The 18,837-nt window shown below is 41.6% G+C and overlaps 1 protein-coding gene across 2 annotated transcripts in view; it reads right to left on the reverse strand.

Annotated features, from left to right (window-relative positions):
* The window catches only part of MARCHF3 (membrane associated ring-CH-type finger 3), a 154,486-nt gene extending 136,167 nt beyond the window's left edge, over positions 1–18,319 (reverse strand). For both annotated transcript variants that reach the window (XM_061188112.1, XM_061188111.1), the window contains exon 1: positions 18,126–18,319. The gene's annotated coding sequence lies outside the window, so the exon portion shown is untranslated. The remainder of the gene's footprint in view (positions 1–18,125) is intronic.
* Between the last annotated feature and the right edge of the window lie 518 nt (positions 18,320–18,837).

Genomic DNA, 18,837 nt, shown 5'->3' on the forward strand with positions numbered 1-18,837 from the left:
CATACGAATACAATGCAACATGCTGTAGACAAGTGAGGGGATCATTGTCAACCCTTGTATGTTGAGGGAAACTTACTCCTCCCTCAGAATATAGGGCCTCCTGACTTGAAGAACAGGGGAGGGTACAAATACAAATTCATATATAGTAGTAAAATTTAATTTTTCTTATTTTTGGAGTATAAAAAATGAAGAGACATTCTAGTACTTTTTTCCCATGCCCCATTGGTTTATCTTGGAAATTTCACTTTCTAAACCCTGATCTAGATAATCTCCAGTGCCATTTCCAACTCAAAAATTAAAAATTAATGGACGTCCTGCTAGAAAGGTACTCTCATTGACTGCTCAAACAACTCTTAGATAATCCCCAAACTTATGTTTCCTGGTAGCTCTGGAAAAACCCTCCATCTACAAGTCTACTGAGTGAGGAATGAAGGCAGGTTACCTGGGTGAGTCTTCTCCTGCTGTCACCTAGAAGAGAGCCTGGTTGAATTCATCCAGAAGAACCAGGTAAGGTCGGCCAGTGTCTGTCTCCCCATTAGCCTACATTCACATACTCCTCAAATAGACTGGCAGTTTTTAGCCTCCACAAACATTAAAACATGTGATTGTGATGTGTCTCCAAGCAAAATTATTCAGCACACACAAATTTCACTTGGAGGCCTTGACAGCTGCAAGTGGGAAGTATGTGATGGGGTCAGGTGTTCTCATGGTTGTTCTGGACAGCTCCATTTTGTGTGGGAAGAAGAAACAAATTGTATTCTATTATGTGGAAGGGCTAAGTTTTCTAACTTTAGAATCTGTTAGCACCTGGATTATTTTCTTTGAATGTGGTTTTCTACATTTGCCATGCTGAGGGGCAGGAGCTCCAGAAGTCTAGTGTGTTCTCTGTGGCCACTGGTAACAGTCATCTACCAGGCAGTGGGCCAGACAACCCAGTTCAGCGACCAAAGCCTATTTCAAGAGTCTGAAAGGACAGACATAAACATCTAGGAGAAATTATTTGTACAGCGGCAAGACCTGGTTACCCTTAAGTAAAATCTCTTAAGGGACTAGCTTACAAGAACATAGGTAGGTTTTAAAATAAAGAAAGACAGGGACTTCCCTGGTGGTCCAGTGGTTAAGAATCCATGCTTCTAGTGCAGGGAACACGGGTTCGATCCCTGGTCGGGGAACTAAGATCCCGCATGCTGTGTGGTGTGGCCAGAAAAAAGAAAGAAAGAAAGACAGGACCAAAAGACAGTCTTTGGAATTTTGTCCAGTCAAATTTCCTCCATGAAAATTAGCTTCTCTTCTGTTCTTTGAGAACTCCCAAGAAGGAGATTACAAAGCCTCTAATTCCTTTCCTCTCACAACCAGAGTCTTTCACGAAAGCTAAGGATAAGTCACTCTTAGGAAATTAACCTTGATTGGCTATGTCTGTATTTGAGGACAGGACAGTATAGAGACTATAGGTAACATTAAGGCTTTCTTTCTTCAGAAAGAAAGTTTTGTTAACAAAAAGAAAGACAACAAGAAAAATAATCCTATCTAAGTTGTTTTCTATATTTTAGAGATTCTACCAACATTATCTACTGGTAGCTCTGGAAAAACCCTCATCAGAAAGCCTAAGATAATAAAGGGTTGTATGTATCTCAGTTAAAGTTATGTAATACGCTTTTCAGTAGGCTTTTTAGAAAGTGACAAGATGGCTCTTATAAATGAAGCTTTCATTTGTGCTACTTCCTTGCACACAGGTTTATAAGCACTGGTATTGTATTTCCTATATGAAGGGACAGAGTTTATTAACTGTGTGAATCTTGACTGGGTTCCTGTTACATGTTTGCATACTGGATTCCCTCTCTTTATTTTCCTGTGAACCTAGACCCTCCATACCCACCCCCATCCCCCTGTTTATGCCCTTCTTGTGTTAAAGTATGAAACCTACTGGTTAATCTTGCTTGGAATTTGTGATCAGACAAATTGTATTTGAGCTCTTCCATATAACACAGGTAAAAGAAACAGCCAAAATAGGAACTCAAACAGCCAACCAGTAGCCTGGTGAGCATTGCCCTTACAATTAAAAGTTGCCAACCAGAAAATTTTACATCTTTCTCCCTACAGAAAGGAAAAATAAACGGTCTTGAAAGATGAATATAATCATAGGGTATTAACACTGGAACAAGTCCATAAAAATGATCCATTTTTTTTGTTCCTTTTCTAGAAGAGAGACATCAGGCTCAGAAAGGAGCCTGGGGACTTACTGCATATCCACCTCTTGTTAGAGGCAGAGCCAGACCCAGGCTCAGGGTTCTGACTAGGGTCAAAGAAGAATGGGGGACCTGGCCTTCTGGTCACTTTCGTTGACATCAAAGAGAAATCTCATAGCAGTAACTAAAATTAGATAACCATTTTCATAAGGTGGTAAGGAGTTCTACAAGACACATAAAGATTTAAATATTTATTAGTTATTCATACATTTTTGAAACTAGAAAGGGGTTTTTTCAAAGATTTTCAAAGCACAAATCTATTTCAGGCACTCCTAAATATTTTCTAGGATGTTCCCACCAACATCTGTCAACTGACAGAGGCCTAGAAAATGAGCTAACTTTATAGCTCACAACCAGCTTACTTCATCGTGGGCAAGAACCCGGCACACACAATGGTGCAGCCAGACCCAACTGCCACATCACTTGTGTTTGCTTCAATCAGAAGCCAACAGACCTCTTCCTGCCAAATGGAAACCACTCCCAGAATTTTCATTCCAGAGGGACATCTGTGAGAGCTGTGCTTCTAACCCTTTTCGAACATACCATACCTGGATCAGGAATAAAAATGTAGGCTCCGTGTTTAAGCTGGAGAAGGAATAAAGACTAAAAAACACTGTCAAAATATTTTCTTTTCATTGAGGCTCCAAACCACTCAGCTCACCTCTTGAAAGTTATAACCTGCATGAAATAATCCTAGTTCAAAGTGGAGTGTTTTAATCTGCATTAATGACCTTTGAAAAGGTGAGCCTAGGAAGGCCTCTGAGATTCAAGCCGTGAAACTATCTATGCAGAGTACATGGAATCCATGAGCCAGGGTGCTCCTGTGAAGGACTCTGTGCTGGAAGTGAATGAATCCTCGGTGCTCTAAAGACAGACGCAAATTCAGTCATCTCGGCATGCCTCTATCTGCTCATCCAAATAACCGCCGGCTCTCTGTGCTTGCGTTCAATTGCTTAATCTAGCGTGAGGGGATGGTTTCTCTCAGAATCCAAGGCTCCATCTTGGTCTGGCTCCCCCAAACAAGGTATGGGGCAGATGCAGGAAAGCACTGCTTTTTTTCCTAGTCTTTTGTTAAAATTAGAATATGCAAATGTATGCAAAGTTAGGTATCTTCTGTGGTGAAAATTCCCACATATAAATATTAAATCTTCCTCATATTACCCCAAAAATAAAAGTAAAAAGCAACTGGATTCCCTAAAAGTGTACTTTTCTCCCATATCCATATATAATACTACTTCTCATTCAAATATTAGGATAAGTGAGATTTCAAGAGAATTCACTTTTAACTGGCTGCTTACTCCTTGTTAGGAATTTCAACCACGAGGTAAATCTATACCTATAACTGTATATAGCTGATTATCGCTTCCCATTTATACTTCTAGAATGTGAAGGGTACCATTTTAATTGGTATTCAGAGGTCTGCTAATGTGCAGACCCAAGCAGTTCAATTATTTTGCCCAACTGGGAAAGTGAGTTATCTAGAAACAAATGGGAATGACAGATTAAAAGGCTATCCTTGTTAATACTTTCAAATTGGGCTAAAGTTAGTTATACCCTGTTGAGTTCTTCCACTTCTTAGGATGAACAATGCAGTAAGCATGTCGAGACATATTGCTTGGGCCTCTAATCTTAGCTGTGACATTTCCTGTCTCATGTCCTACCATCAATAGTGACCTACTTGCTATACTATGTGACTTTCCAACTGGGTCTTTTAATGCTCACACGTGGGAAACACAATTATTTTTATATTTAGCACAAGGTATAGCTGTGAAACATTTCAAACGATTTCTAGTTCAAGATATCCACACTAATCTTATTTGGTGGTAATCTTTTTTTGCTTTGTCATTTAGAAACATAATAATAGTTATAACCCATTAAAAACAAAGCTTTCACCTTTTTTTAAAAAAATGTGAAAATGCCACACTATGTCAGTATCTAATAAATTGAAAACTAATGAGCAAAAAGTAAAAGAATCATGTCCTAGTTACTTATCTTGTTTGAAGAACTGGACACAAATGATTCTTGTTGAAAGTGACAAGAAACAACACTGCTGGTATTATTTAGGTTTGAAATTTTTGGAAAAGTGAAAATAACTTATTAATGATGATAAAAGAGTAGACAAAAACTAACATTCAGAAATGCAACAGAAGTGTACAAAAAGACAGAGCCACAGGATTTGTTAGGTAAAACTAAAGCTCACCAAAAAACAATGCACAATGAGATTACAAATACTGAGCAAGAAAGCCTTATAATACAACAAAATATGTCTGGAAGTAACTCAGGAAAGTTGATTTGCTAGGCAAAGTAAAACTGTCATCCATAGTTTTATAATTAAGAAGAAAGCCATCATTGCAAATTTATGTAAGTGTGTATGTAACATAGCAAATGACTGTTTAAAATTTTAAGTCTTTTCTTGTTAGCTTTGATCCACAAACCCTAAAGAAATGAACAAAGGATCCAACACTCTAATGAGGAATACTTGTTCCATGTCACTAGTGAGTAAGCAAATTCCCAACACTTAACCAAATCTCCAAAACAGATGTCAGGAGTCTGCAATACACCTATTTAAGTGAATTTCCAACTCTGTGGCTATACCAGCTCAAAAGCAGCTGCTTTTGTGAATCATAAAGGGCCTTTCAAAGCACAGTGTTCACACATGGAAAAGCACATGTTCTACTTTGCCTCTGCCAAAGAAGCCTCACTGCCACCCCCCAAATCCTTGGGAAATATTCCAGCAATGTGTGTGCACCCATTATGGATTCTTTCTCATTGCTACTGCTTTTGCTATACATTTTCTATAACCTCATGCTGTTTCTCACCCACACAGCTTAGAAAGAAAAAAGAAAGAAAGAAAGAAAGAAAGAAGGCTTTGTTGAGCCATAAAAAGGCCAATCTACTGTATATGAAAACTACCCTATAAAAGGCAGGCTCTCAAGAGCTTACATAGACCATGCACCTGTCTAACTTGAGTAGTAATGATACGCTGACCCAGCCCTTTAATTACTGATCTCATTGTCACCTGGATCCTGATGGCCTCTTACCCAATCACACACCCAAATCTACCCAGGTTATAAAGTGAGGAAGAAAGGGGTCCCTGCCAGGATGCACATGAAGGAACAGCATCAAAACATCCTCTTCCCTTTTTTTTTTCTGACTTGTCTCTGATACAAAACAAAAACAAACGGAAAGAACTAGATTAAAAATTACTCTCAAATGCAGATGTATTCTACTCACCATAAAATTTAGATCTGCTTTTGGAAATCTGATATGGGGAGTGTAGCTGAGAAGTGTACTTCATAGTAAGCGAGTCTAACAGGTTTGTGTGGTAGTGGAACACCAGAAGGCAGAAAACAGCATCAAGTGGGTTTAGACTGATCCTGGGCACAGACGCTGTAGTTTGCGAGGTCACCTGGGGAGAGATCTGGGGAAGATGAGCAGGTAGGAGGGAAACGTGAAGTTCTTGTCAAGGTTGTAATGATGATTTATTTAGTTGAGTGGTAAAGTCACACTGCAAGCCTCAGAAAATAACGGCTCACAACATATTTAGCAAATGACACGGCAACCCACACAACTACAGGGAAAGAAAAAACACAAACGCACGTACTTTAATCGAGAAGGTCCTGAGCTGAAAGCCAAAGAAAAGGGACTTCGGAAGAAGGCTCTCTGTTTCATTTCTGTCAATCCCGTCCAAATTAATATGTGAGGTAAAGCTATTTTTCAATTTGCACCTTCATAATTACTTCAGAATAATTAACAACACAGTTCTAAGAATAAATCATTTTAGTAGATACCTGAGTGCAAATGAAAAATTGTGCGTAAGAGAAAACAATTTTATTTAAGTGAATTTGCCACTCCAAATTATCATGCAATTATTATTCTCCCAATTTACAATTTAGCTTTATATGTATACCTTCATTATTTTAAGCGTTTATGCCCTGAAATTAAAGGAGTTGGCATCCTTAAAACTATAATCAATATAAAAACTAGAGTTAAGAGTATTACTCAAATTTCCCTCTTGGATTAAGCTCTTGAATTCTTATATAATACATTGTAGGGCTTCCCCGGTGGCGCAGTGGTTGAGAATCCGCCTGCCAACGCAGGGGACACGGGTTCGATCTCTGGTCCGGGAAGATCCCACATGCCGCGGAGCAACTAAGCTCGTGTGCCACAACTACTGAGCCTGTGCTCTAGAGCCCGTGAGCCACAACTACTGAGCCTGCGTGCCACAACTAGTGAAGCCCGTGCGCCTAGAGCCCGTGCTCCACAGTGAGAGAATCCACTGCAATGAGAAGCCCGCGCACTGCAATGAAGAGTAGCCCCCGCTCGCCGCCACTAGAGAAAGCCCGCGTGCAGCAACGAAGACCCAACACAGCCAAAAATAAATAAAAAAAAAAAAAAATTAAAAAAAAAAAAAACATTGTAGTAAGTCCATCTTGTTTTCCAAAAAACTTTGATATCTATATTTTATTTTCCCTCAAAGAAAGAAAGAAACCAGGCTTTTTTAGTTCTCAAATTTTACAGGAAAAAAAATCTACAGAGTGCATACTCAGCTCACTGACAATTATTATCCTACCTTATTCCTAGTGTAGGAGATAAAAGACTGACAATGGATTCTTAGAGATTAATACTTCTAAATATTAACTCCATTAACTTATTCATTTGATTGTTCATTCATTTTACATATACAGCCAGGGTCTCTGCCCTCATGGAACTTACATTCTAGTGGGTGAAATAGACAAAAACAAGTATACAAGTTGGTAAATTACATAAGATTGTTCAAGTACCACACTGGAAACAAAAATGGGACAGAAACAGGTAATTGGGTGGGCGCCCTAAACAGATTAGATGGAAGAGTCCTGGGAGGTGCCTGTGACGAGGAACCCAGAATGGAAAAGAGGTAGTTGTTCAAACCAAGGACGTGTGATCTAAGCAGAGGGAACAGCAAATGCAAAGGGTCAGAGGTGGGAGTGAGACTGGCTTATTAGACAAACAGCAAGGAAGCTAGTGTGCTTGGAAAACTGAGTGAGGGCAAGAGGATAAGTGGTGAGGTCACAGAGATGGGCAGGGTCTGATCACTTAAGGCCCTACAGGCCACAGAGTCTTGAGACTGTCTTCCAAGGCAAAGGAAAGCCAAGGAGTGGAAGGCACATGAGCAGATGAAACTGAGTCTCAATCTGAGCTTGCCCACTATGTGGCCTAAGCGAATTGCTAGCATCTCTTAGATGCTAAATTCCTAATTTATAAAAGGGCACTCAGTAACTAATGACCAGTGGCAATCATCAGTAATAATCATTATTGTTACTGCTCTGATATGTAAATAAAGTTAATAAAAAATTTTTACATTCAAATAGGCCTATACTGTAAAATAATATATCAGAAATATAGAATTATTGAGAAATAAGCAAATGAATCTCTTTTATTCAGTAAAGATCATATTCTTATTGAGGACAAATAGACATAAATTAGTACATTCAAATTCATTAGGGCTTATTGTGGTTCTAATCAGAATAATTATTGATCTTGGCTCAGTTCTGTCCTTAATTAGTCTGCATTTTCTCTCCTTGTCAACCTAGCCTTGTCATTTTGTATCCAGAAATGTGTAGCAGTTCAGTGGTACCTACCAACTACACAGCAGTCATAAGGGCGAATTTCACAGTTATTTTTCAAATCACAATGTGTAGTAGACAATTATAATTGCCTGACAGCATCTATTGCCCCCTCACTTCCACACACATATTTCTTCCTTACTAACAGAATCCTGATTTTGTTCAAATTCTTCTCTTCCCTCCCTCAGGCAATGATGGAGAGCCTCTTGCTAGTGACTGATTTAGAGATGGGGCATGTGATCCTGTTCTAATCAACAGAAGAAAAGGCAGGTCTTCTTAGATTCTTGTGGGTAATGTTTTCATACTCTTCAAAAGGAGCACCTCTGGAAGGGGGATCCATTTTCTGTGCTGTAGATATTGTCATGCTTGCAATGACACGTCTGTACTACTGCAGCCGCCTTGCATAAAAGAAGAACCAGTCTTAAGAGAAATGGTCCCTGAGGACAGCAGTGGCAGAGATGAAAGGAACCTGTATCATTGTCATTGTGCCACTGAATCAACCAATCCTGCTGCCTGCCCTGCTTCTCTCATGAGATAATATACTTCCTTACCATGTAAGTCAATTTGGGATAGTCACCCAGAAAAGCACAAGGGGAAAACACCCTAAAAATCACAACAGGAAGATGGTACTTTGGCATGTGAAGCTGGTACCAAATGGCCTGTCTCTGGCTTTCCCAATCTTTCAAAAACTTTGACTTTCATCTCCCACTTGCCTAGGACATCTGTTTTTCCCCCAAGACCCAAATAAAGCACAGCTCTTATTGGTCTTTTTTCCCATAAGGCTGCCAATTGTGAACCTGTATCTAATTACAAGAATATCAACAGAGAACACGTGGGACTAGCACAGATCCCAGGCACCAGCAGAAGCACTCCAGAGAAGGGGTGCAGTATTGTGATTTGTAGGCAGGAGGTATTCCTTTTCAGGAAGGAGGAACTACCATGATCATATTAGGACACTGCCTGTTTTTGTTTTAGTTACGTAGAGTTATTTTAAAATTAGGAAAATATTAGGAACCAGTAAAATAAAAAATCCATCTTAGAAAAAAGGCATAGATGATAACTGACTGTGTAGGGAAGGGATGCAGTGGGCTTATTGCTTGGGGAGCTGCTGGTGGGGGATGGGAATGAAGTAAAATGAAAGATTATATAAATGTCTAATGATTCACAATAAGCAAAAAAGCAGTATGGCTTGAAACCAAAGTAACCATTCCAGTCTAATAAGCATTTTTCCTACAAGAAAATTATAGAATTATAAATTTAGCCCATAATGGAGAGCAGAAACTGTAATGCACACAGATTTCATAATTTTGTATAGTATTTGAGAAACATGATTTAGAAAATAGGGTGCACATTATAACTGGTGAAAATTTGCTAAGAGATCATAATTAAAACAGAATAGTAAATGGTGCCTTAGCTCTTGAAAGGGTCACTATCAGGATTCCACTTAATGTCTTCACTACTAATCTGCAGCGAAAATGGAAATTCGTTCAATGTGAGGATGGTGTCTAGCTGTGAGAGGCTGTCAGGGGCAGGAAAGTGGGAGAAAGATATCTGGAGGAGTTAGAAACAATACACTTTAAGTAGGTCAGGAAAAACAACCTGAAACACCAAAAATAAAAATTAAATAAATGAAGGAGAGGAAACTGAAACTCACTGGCAATAATTCTGAAGGGAAAGAAAAAAATGACAACTGTTGACATTAGCTATAAGGCAATCACCCAGCCTCAAAAGAGAAACAGGCCAGGGTTTGTTAAAACAACAAATTAAGAACTTATCAACAAAAGATGCATCAATTCATGTGTCCTGCTTTTAAAGAAATCAGGGTAGCCCTACCCCTCTTTTCCTTTCCCTATTCTGTGTATGCCTGGTTTGGCTTTTGTAGAAAGCTTCATCTCCTTGGTTGTAATGAATTTGTCTATTGCTAACAGAGACGCGTGATCTTGTTTCTTGTTTTTTTTTTTTTTTTATTTACTTATTTAATTTATTTATTTTTGGCTGCGTTGGGTCTTCATTGCTGCACGCGGGCTTTCTCTAGTTGCGGCGAGCAGGGGCTACTCTTCATTGAGGTGCGCGTGCTTCTCATTGTGGTGGCTTCTCTTGTTGCGGAGCACAGGCTCTAGGCACGCAGGCTTCAGTAGTTGTTGCACGCAGGCTCAGTAGTCGTGGCTCGAGGGCTCTAGAGCACAGGCTCAATAGTTGTGGTGCACGGGCTTAGTTGCTTCGCGGCATGTGGGATCTTCCTGGACCAGGGCTCGAACCTGTGTCCCCTGCATTGGCAGGTGGATTCTTAACCACTGCGCCACCAGGGAAGTCCCGATCTTGTTTCTCAATGATATAAAAGTGAGCAGGAGGTGGTAAGAGTGATTAGGCAGGTGGGGGGGCGGTCATTGACAAGCATGGGTAAAGTTGGTGAAAACTGAGGTTTTGTGAGGCTAATCACTTTTGCACTGTGTAACGCTGTCAGCGCATGTAATATCCCAGCGAGCATAATTGTGATCTTTTTCTTAGCACCAGAAAGACACACTGGAATGCTCTAGGAAAGCTTTTTCAAAATGGTCAAAAATGCAGTTACTCCTGCAGGAAAAAGATTAATGGTAACACTGATTATAAGAGCTTTTATAACGTAGAGTTCTTACCTGAACAGAAGGGAAAGAGAATGTCAAAGAAAGGAAAACATTATTGGAGGGTGGGGGAAATGAAAGAGAGAAGTTGAAAGTAGGGAAACTTAGGAGGTTAAGGATGAGAACTTTCCGACTATGAGAACCTCTGTTTGGGTAACACGTTCACAAAGGGTAAGAGGAAGAAGATTTGCTATTAGGGATGCTGAAAAGCAGATCTGAGAAAATGCCAGAGTCAGGCACCACAGGGAGAACCTCCACTGACTGCAGGGAAGGGTGACCTGTGTGTTGCACAGATGTTTGCCTCCACCCCTCACCCAAGCCTCCCTCAAGTCCTCCCAGGCCCCAGCTCCTAGGGGAAAGCAGAGCCCCGGGATATGCAGGGGCATGTGCTCCTGACTTACAAGATCCAAAAGAAACCAGTACTTGAGTCTATGACCTAATCTAGGGTGGCTCATCTTCTCTGCTGCCTTGAACATTGAAATAACTTTTAGATGTAATCAGTCAATTTTCTAGTGATATTTTCTTGGCAGGTATGAGAAGAAAGCACCTATGTTAAGTAAGGCTTAATCTCCCAGATGAGACAGAAGATAGGGGTCCTTGATCTCTTGCAGTCATTTAAAGCTCGTTAGGATCTAACATAAAAGGGCTATACTAATGGCCCTGACCTCAGGCAGTTATGCTTAACTCAGCTGATCCATAAACTCTACCTGGACACGTAGGCTGTACACCACCTCAGTAACCCAGCTCTGAGGTGAGAGCTGGTACTTATCGAAGCCCTCAGACTACATCATAAACCTGACTATGTAGGGACACTTCCTGAACAAAAGGTGGTCTATCAATGAAAAATATTATACAAGTTAGTCTCTGAAATAAAAATCTGCTGGAATTATTTAATTTTTTTTAAAAGCTTTACTTAAACAAATGCCAAGTTTCCCCATTCAGTAGCCTCTAGGCCCAGCACCATCTAGTTCCTCCAAGGCCCCCAAACCTCCCATGGCCAAAGCTGGGTCATCACCTACACTGGATGGCAAAAGGGACCAAGCCATCTGAGACTTCAAAAGGTGTGAGAGTGAAGCTGTCCCAAGTCTCAAAGTGGGGTCCATGAATCAGCTGCTTTGTCAAGATATGACAACAGGTATGGGAACATCAAAGGAACCAGGGGAGATGGTCTAGACTGGGTGGCGGGGGGAAGTTGGAGACATTCTTGAAGACACAACAGGGAGGCAGTAAGAGAAGAAGGCAAGACAGGAATGGAGCAGAGACTCTGAACATGGAAGGGGCAGGTATGGATGATAGTTTTATGAAGTGTTAAGACTAGGGCTAAAGCAGAAAGTCTGGGACTATGATTCAGTTATTACTACCATGCAGACTTTTGGTGAATAACCTGTGCATGTCCTTTTAAGGCCTTGCAGGTGTTCACCTGTAATTCTTTGCAGCCCCTAGTGCACCTAGCAACTATTTCTTGAATACCGTCTCTTGAGAAGCTACAAGATGACAGGTGTGGTCCCTGCCCTCAAGGGGCTCCCAGTCTGGAGGGGGGGATTACAGGACGTAAGGACTCTGCTGGCTGTATACAACCAGGCCAAAGAAGGGCATGGAAAAGGTTCCCAAAGGTGCTAATACTTGAACTACATTTTGAGTTAGCTAAGCTGAGAAGAGGTGCTACCTATGATAGGTATTCAATTACTACTTGATAATTCATTTCCGTTCATTTTGATGTGTAATGATTACCTGGAAGATTGTTCAAGGACTAGGAGATAGTTCTTATCACCACTGTTTTTATTATTGTCAATCAAAAAGATAAACCTATCCATTTTAGTGTCTAGGGGTATAATCTGAAAAATACTATACCCTACCTTTGGCTGAGGTGAGGAGTGCACTTGTAATTTTTCTAATTATAAGACATCTTCTCGTTATACTTATTTCATAGCAAAAAGTTTTAAAAGCTTTTGAAAAGATCCCATTTTGTGCACTTGAAATGTGTGTGTATATTTTAGCATAAAATATACTTGGCAGCTGCTAACATAATTGGGTGGCTACGTCTTGCAAAAACTTGATTTCTTTTTAATCAAATTTTCAGAATCATACTGGGTTTCTTGCCAGTGCTGCAATAGTGAGCAATAAATACATCATTAGATCAATGGTGGTCTGATGATGGATTACTCAAAGGATAGTTCCAGCCAAGAAGAATAAGCCCAGAAGTCTCACTGTGCAAAGATTAATAAAATATTGTTTAAAACATAGATACTGAGTTAATATAGCAGGGAAGAAAACACTGCAAAATACAACAGAACAGCCAGGGGTTTATAATGTAGCGATATTGATCATGGATTTTCCGAAGTATTATAGAGCAGCCACACTATTATATATGCCTCTGATTAGACTCAGAGATGAGAAGGAAAAAGTTATTAAAAAAAAGAAAGAAAGAAACTAACCAGGGGAAGGCCTGCTGCTATAATAAATTATTTAAAGCAAGCAGGGCTAGTAGGTTGTGAAGACAATATAAAACAGAATCAATGCCTCCAAGAATCCCCAAACCATCAACACCTCTATAAATTTCTTACCACCCTATCTGGCATTTTACTGGAGGTATTTCTTTCCCACCACTCTCTCCATCCCATCCCAGCCGTGACCCTTCACTTTTTGCCAGTTCTTTTCTCAGAGCTTAATATTTGTCTTTCTTCTGTAACCCAGGATGCTGTCTTCAGTTATATTTCTCAGCTTGTATCAGAAGAGTGTCTGTAAGGACACAGATGAGTGAATCTGTCACTTCATTCATCTGGATCTTAAATTTCCCATAGAAACTATGTGCTGGGAATATCTAATAAGATACATGTAACAACATGACTTTAATATTATCCTTCTTCTTCTTCTTTTTTCTTAATATTGCTATAGTTAAATCCACAAAGTTAAAGCTAGAGTAGAACTTCTATAGCTCAATGAGTGTTCTATGAGTAGAAGGTATTATTGGATCCAAAAAACCAAAGTGAATGTAGGAGCTTAAGGGGGCATTATAGAGGAGAAAGAGTCAAAATGGCTAAAATTTAAGTATTAGGAGCTGTTAAAAGGGCAGATTGATTTGAAAAGTAAATTTTTTATAAGTAGATTTCACAATGGGAATCAGGGTATGGAAAGAAGGGCCAAAAACTTGAAAAGAATTTGTCAAATTCTTTTTGCCAAAGAATTTTGCCAAAAGTATGCCATGGCCAAAAAAAGGAAAAGAAAAAAAAAAAAAGAGAGAATTGTTGCTTAGAAGCTTGTAATGATCTGTGGCCCACTTTCCAGAAAAGTAGCATTCTACTGTAGTTTTTTAACTGGGCACAAATCAGTACCATTGTATAATCAGGGGCTGTGATTATACCTTAGGCTTTGGAAATTTTCTAGGTCCATCCAATCATGCAGAAGTTGGGCAAATAAAATATAAGCAAGTTCCTTTTGTCAGTGTAAAAACATTATTAGCAGCATAACATGACTCAATAGGCAAAGAGTACAGGTCTAAAATATTAGTCCCTCAAATTCTACATATAGGCTTTGTTGCCTTTGGGTTCTTTGACCTTTTGCAAATTACTTGCCATTCCAAGTCAAGCCTGGATGGTTAAGGTCAGGATCATTGAACCAATTATTATATATGGTGGTTAGCTTTAGAAAGAAAACTGTTCCAAGGTCAGAGTCAATATAAAAAAAATTCTAAGAGGTGAAAAAAAAACTGTAGATGATATGAATGACTAAGCATGAGTCTATCATCTCATCACGAAGCTAAATAAAAACAATTCAAAACACATGGGCAACATCTCAGTTAGTGGTGTCATCTTTGAATGTGAAAGACAGAATCTAAATAGGGTTGGCTCTCGGTATCCACGGATGAGGAACCTGCAGATATGGAATGCTGACTGCACTCCGCAATTTTATATAAGGGGCTTGAGTATCCCCGGATTTTAGTATCTGCAGGGGTGGGGGTCCTGGAACCAATCCCCCGAGGATACTGAGGTATGACTGTATTATGATCCTTTTGTGGCTGCTGTTTGCTCATTTGTAACAAAGTGGGAAAAAATCCTCGCACTCAAAGGATTGTTAAGATAAGCAACGTAGGTTGCTATAAACATGCCTGCCAAGTGTTCCTCAGAACATAAATTGCTCCATAAAAGTCCCACTAATGATCCAGTGGCCTGGAAGAATCTAAGTTCAGTGTCCCAGCCTATACAGGTCCTTTTGTCATCAGGGAAGTAAATATTCTGGGCACTTCTGACCTCAGAGAAGTTATTTGTTATTTAGGTACCTGGAGGGTAGAAAGAGGGAAGGGCAACAACTTCCGACAGATCCTTTCTTTTTTAAACTTTATCAAGGAGTCTTACACTGAGAACTATGCCAGTCTGAAATGGGAGAACAGAATCCGAAGGTCAGTATCAAACTACGTATAAAAAAGCTAATTGGCAATAATTAATACACCAGAATCACACTGACTTGAAAGGAGAGGCGGCAATCAATTCTCAACCCCTCTCCCTGTGATGCTAAGAAAATCTATGTACCCGATTAATTGGATACCTCAAAATACTTCTAAGATGACTTTCTGAAAATGAGACTCCCTGGGCCTCTGGGTAGGTGGCCTGAGACACTCTCGCGACCAACAGGCAGACCAGCTGCAGCTTCCCAAGGAACTCCTTGACCTCAGATAAGTCTGTACTAGCCCTGCTGAGGTCCTAGCCCCCAAGCTCGAAAGAGTATTAGTGAGTCAAAGGTGGCTCTCAAGGACTGGGATTCTCCTACCTTTCAGGGAGAAATGCCCAACAATGTGAGTTAGGACTGACAAAGTTACCCCAGAGCACCCCAGGAACTCGCTGGACCTGGAGTAGGGAATGGATCAGGCTGGGGTGAGGTCTCAAACTACCTTGCTTCCCGAGACAGACTTCCTCAGAATTGGGGCTAACCTGGTTAGGGGATTGCTAAGGAGTCCAAAAACACTTCTGAACACAGAACAAAAGGTACCATTGTTGAGGACAGAGAGTTAAAACATTAGCTATAAATTTCACATGGCTGGTAAATGCCACCTGGAAATTTTGGAACAATTATTTGTTGAATCAACTCACAGACTGTAATTGTTCTTTTATATCATAAATGCCATTCCAGCGTTTCTCAAAATATGGTGAGAGGATCCCTGACATCAGAATCACTTGTGGGTGCACGTTAAAGATGCAGATTCCTAAGTCCTACCCCAGATTTCTGAATCTAATCTTGAAGACTAGAGTCCAGCCCATGAATTGAATTTTTAAGGAGCAACCCAGTTGACTCAGGTGATCCATATCAAGGCAGGAGAATTATTGTGTCTACATAGTCCATCAGAAATGTAAAGACATAGATTAGGGATTAGAATGTTTTCCCCCAATGTTTAAGTACCATAAAAATGAAAACAACACTTGTGATGAGTTCTTAAGAACCATTCCAGTATTTTCTACCCACATATAATAAACACCGTTATTAAAATATAATTATGAGCATAAAATTATTGGGTAAAATATCAACTGTGCTTCTCAAAAATATTGCCTTTATTTTGTCACCAAAAGTAATTATGCTGTTAAAGGAATTTATAGTTTTTTAAGTATCAGTTTGCTGCAGGAAATTAATAAGCTGTTATACTCCTCCCATACCCTTTTAGTCATCAGAAGTTTTGTGATAAAGGCTTTTTTTCTTATTATTTTTTAAACCATAAATTGTGAACCATTGCAACTAGTGATTAGGCTGAATATGAATTTATATCCAAGTTATAAATTCCTAAAAATACATTTCATTAGAATTACCAAGGCCGTCTAGAGCTAGTATATTAAATAGCCTCTGTAATAAAGCTCTATTTACTTCTGTTAAGTTCTTTTTTTTTTGGTGCAAAACAATTCAGTTTTAATGCATTCTCTTAAGAAGCAAAAGGAAACAGTTTCTGATATACATGCTACTGCAAAGCAGTACACCAGTGCTGCATGGTTATGTGACAAGCACCACATTTCTTTTCCGGAGGGATTTTTTTTTTTTTCCCTTATATACTCCTCCTTCCCAAACCATGCCTATTAATTACTTCACAAAATACAGTTTGCCATTTCTGAAGAATCAAACACTCGTTTTCTCCCTTACCAAAAATCACACGTTCAGACTGAATTCTGAATGAAAATGGACTTGAGAGGCAGGCTTTGTTTATAGCATGTTGTTTCTACTAAGGGTTGCCCCCTACCCACGTTCCACCCTAGTGCTCCCACTGAAGTGTACATGTTATGTTTTAACAGATGGGCCAGCTGGCGGCTGCTGGGCTATAAAACAGGAACTGGGAATCTGCTTGGAGTGGTATTGAACTGAATGCTCGTAAAGTTCATGGACATACACTGACCCAGACAGACTAGGAAGATCCAAACATGCTTATACACACACTCACCATACACCCCACAGATCAGAGGGTCCATCTCTCTACCCAGAGGAAGTTCAAGGCTGTTTCCCCCTCCATATCTCTATTTCATTCGCTTATCAATTTTATACACACACATATAAGTACACACATATGTAGGTACATCTACATATGCATGCATAGCTATATATCTCAATGTTTTTACACATCCTCAAAGATCAAAATATTCCCCAATTCTGTTGCCAAGTCTCTACCTAGTACTTTCAATAAGCTCTCATTCACATCAAGTAAGAATTACAAGAAAATATTGCATTCAATTCTATTTAGTCCACACATAATATAAACTACATGTATGTAACTGCCCTCAAAAAAAAGCTGCTTTTACCCCTTACCAATGAGAAAGAGAGAAAAAAATCTATCCCAGACTGAGTCACAAACATAAAGTGTCAGGTTTAACCTTGAATCCTCTGCTGTCAGTTCCTGTCACAACTTCATCACTTAAACACACAGGTGCTCAAACAAACACCAACCGACCAGCCTGGTGGTCGTTTTCACGGCCTCTTCTTGGATTCCCCGAGGCCTCCCTGCACTGGGACAGTCACCAGTTACCCCCGGTCCTAACGAAGTCCTTTGGACACACCTTGCAGGTGGATGTGGAGGTCTGAGCACCTCATGAGGGATGCGGATTCAAGTGCTAATAAAAAGTAATTACAAAGTTTAATATCCGCGCTGTCAATTCCTTTCAATAATTGCAAAGCTCTGAAGCCCCTGCTACGGAACCCGACTGGTCCTAAAGTTCTCTGACCCCTAAAGATGCACCCGGAGCCCGATGATCACTGGCTCGGGCTACGCATCAGACACACACAGGACTATCTCGTCTCACCGACCCCGGCGCGTGTTAATTTTTCAGGAACCCGTCTTCAACCATCTAGGAACTGCTGTCCGCACGCCACTGGACTCGAAGGCCGACCCTAGCGCGCGGTCGCCGCTGCAGAGGGCCAGGGGACGCGTCCCCGGACCCCACCTAATGATGGCAATTACAACATGCCAAGTTCTTGGGAACGCAGAGCCGCGTCCCGGGCTGAGTTAGGACGCTTTGAAACAAGAAGTTCGGGAGTCGGGGTGCTGGCAAGGAGTGAATCCCGTCAGCCCTGACCTCCCCACAGCCGACACGCTCGGACGGACAGATCGACGCGCACCAGGACGCGTCCAGTCCCCCATTTGCCGAACAGCGCGAGAGGAGCCGCTCCCCTTGCGCGCGGCAACTCACCCTAGTCGACGAGTCCAGATGGCAAACCGACGCCCCTGCTGCGGGTCCTGAATCCCAAGTTGCCCCGAACCGGCGACAGCTCTCGCCCTAGCCCACCGGGGCACATTGGCTCCGGCAGGCACCTCGGAGGGAGCACAAACCTGGCGGCCGCCCCGGCTCAACAGCTGCCTGGAGCGCGCTGACAATTCACGGACCTGCTCAGCGAATGAGACGGACAGCAGGGCTGAAGCAACCGGGATCCGAAGGGAGGCGGGGCCGGGCGGGAGGAGGGGCGGGGTCAGATCGGGGGCACGCCCCGCGGGGGCGGGGCGTTCTTCAAAGCATGACTGGCGGAGCCTGCAGCTAATCAGGGTGGCGCCCGGGCCTGGGGCGGCCGCGGGCGGTGCCGAGCGTCCGGCTCCGCCCCGCCGCCGCCGTCCAATCGCCGGCAGCCGAGGGCTGGCTGAGAGACGCGCCCACGGCTGGGAAGTTGGCTGAGGTGAGGAACCGGGGCTGTGGGCTGGCGCTGTGGGGCGGCTGCGGCGGGACCCCGACGCCTCGGAAGGGAAGTGGCGGCCCCGGAGGGCCCCTGTGGGCCTGGGGCCGCCCGGAGCCGCCGCGTGTCAGCGCGCTGTGGTGCAAGAAGCCCAAGCACTGCGCGGGCCGAGACTGGGTCGACACCGCCCACCCCTGGCGCCCGCTGGAGGTGCGTAACTTGGCTCTAAACGAGGCC

The sequence above is a fragment of the Eubalaena glacialis genome, chromosome 4 (genome assembly GCF_028564815.1).
Source record: "Eubalaena glacialis isolate mEubGla1 chromosome 4, mEubGla1.1.hap2.+ XY, whole genome shotgun sequence".
NCBI classification, from domain to species: Eukaryota; Metazoa; Chordata; class Mammalia; order Artiodactyla; family Balaenidae; genus Eubalaena; species Eubalaena glacialis.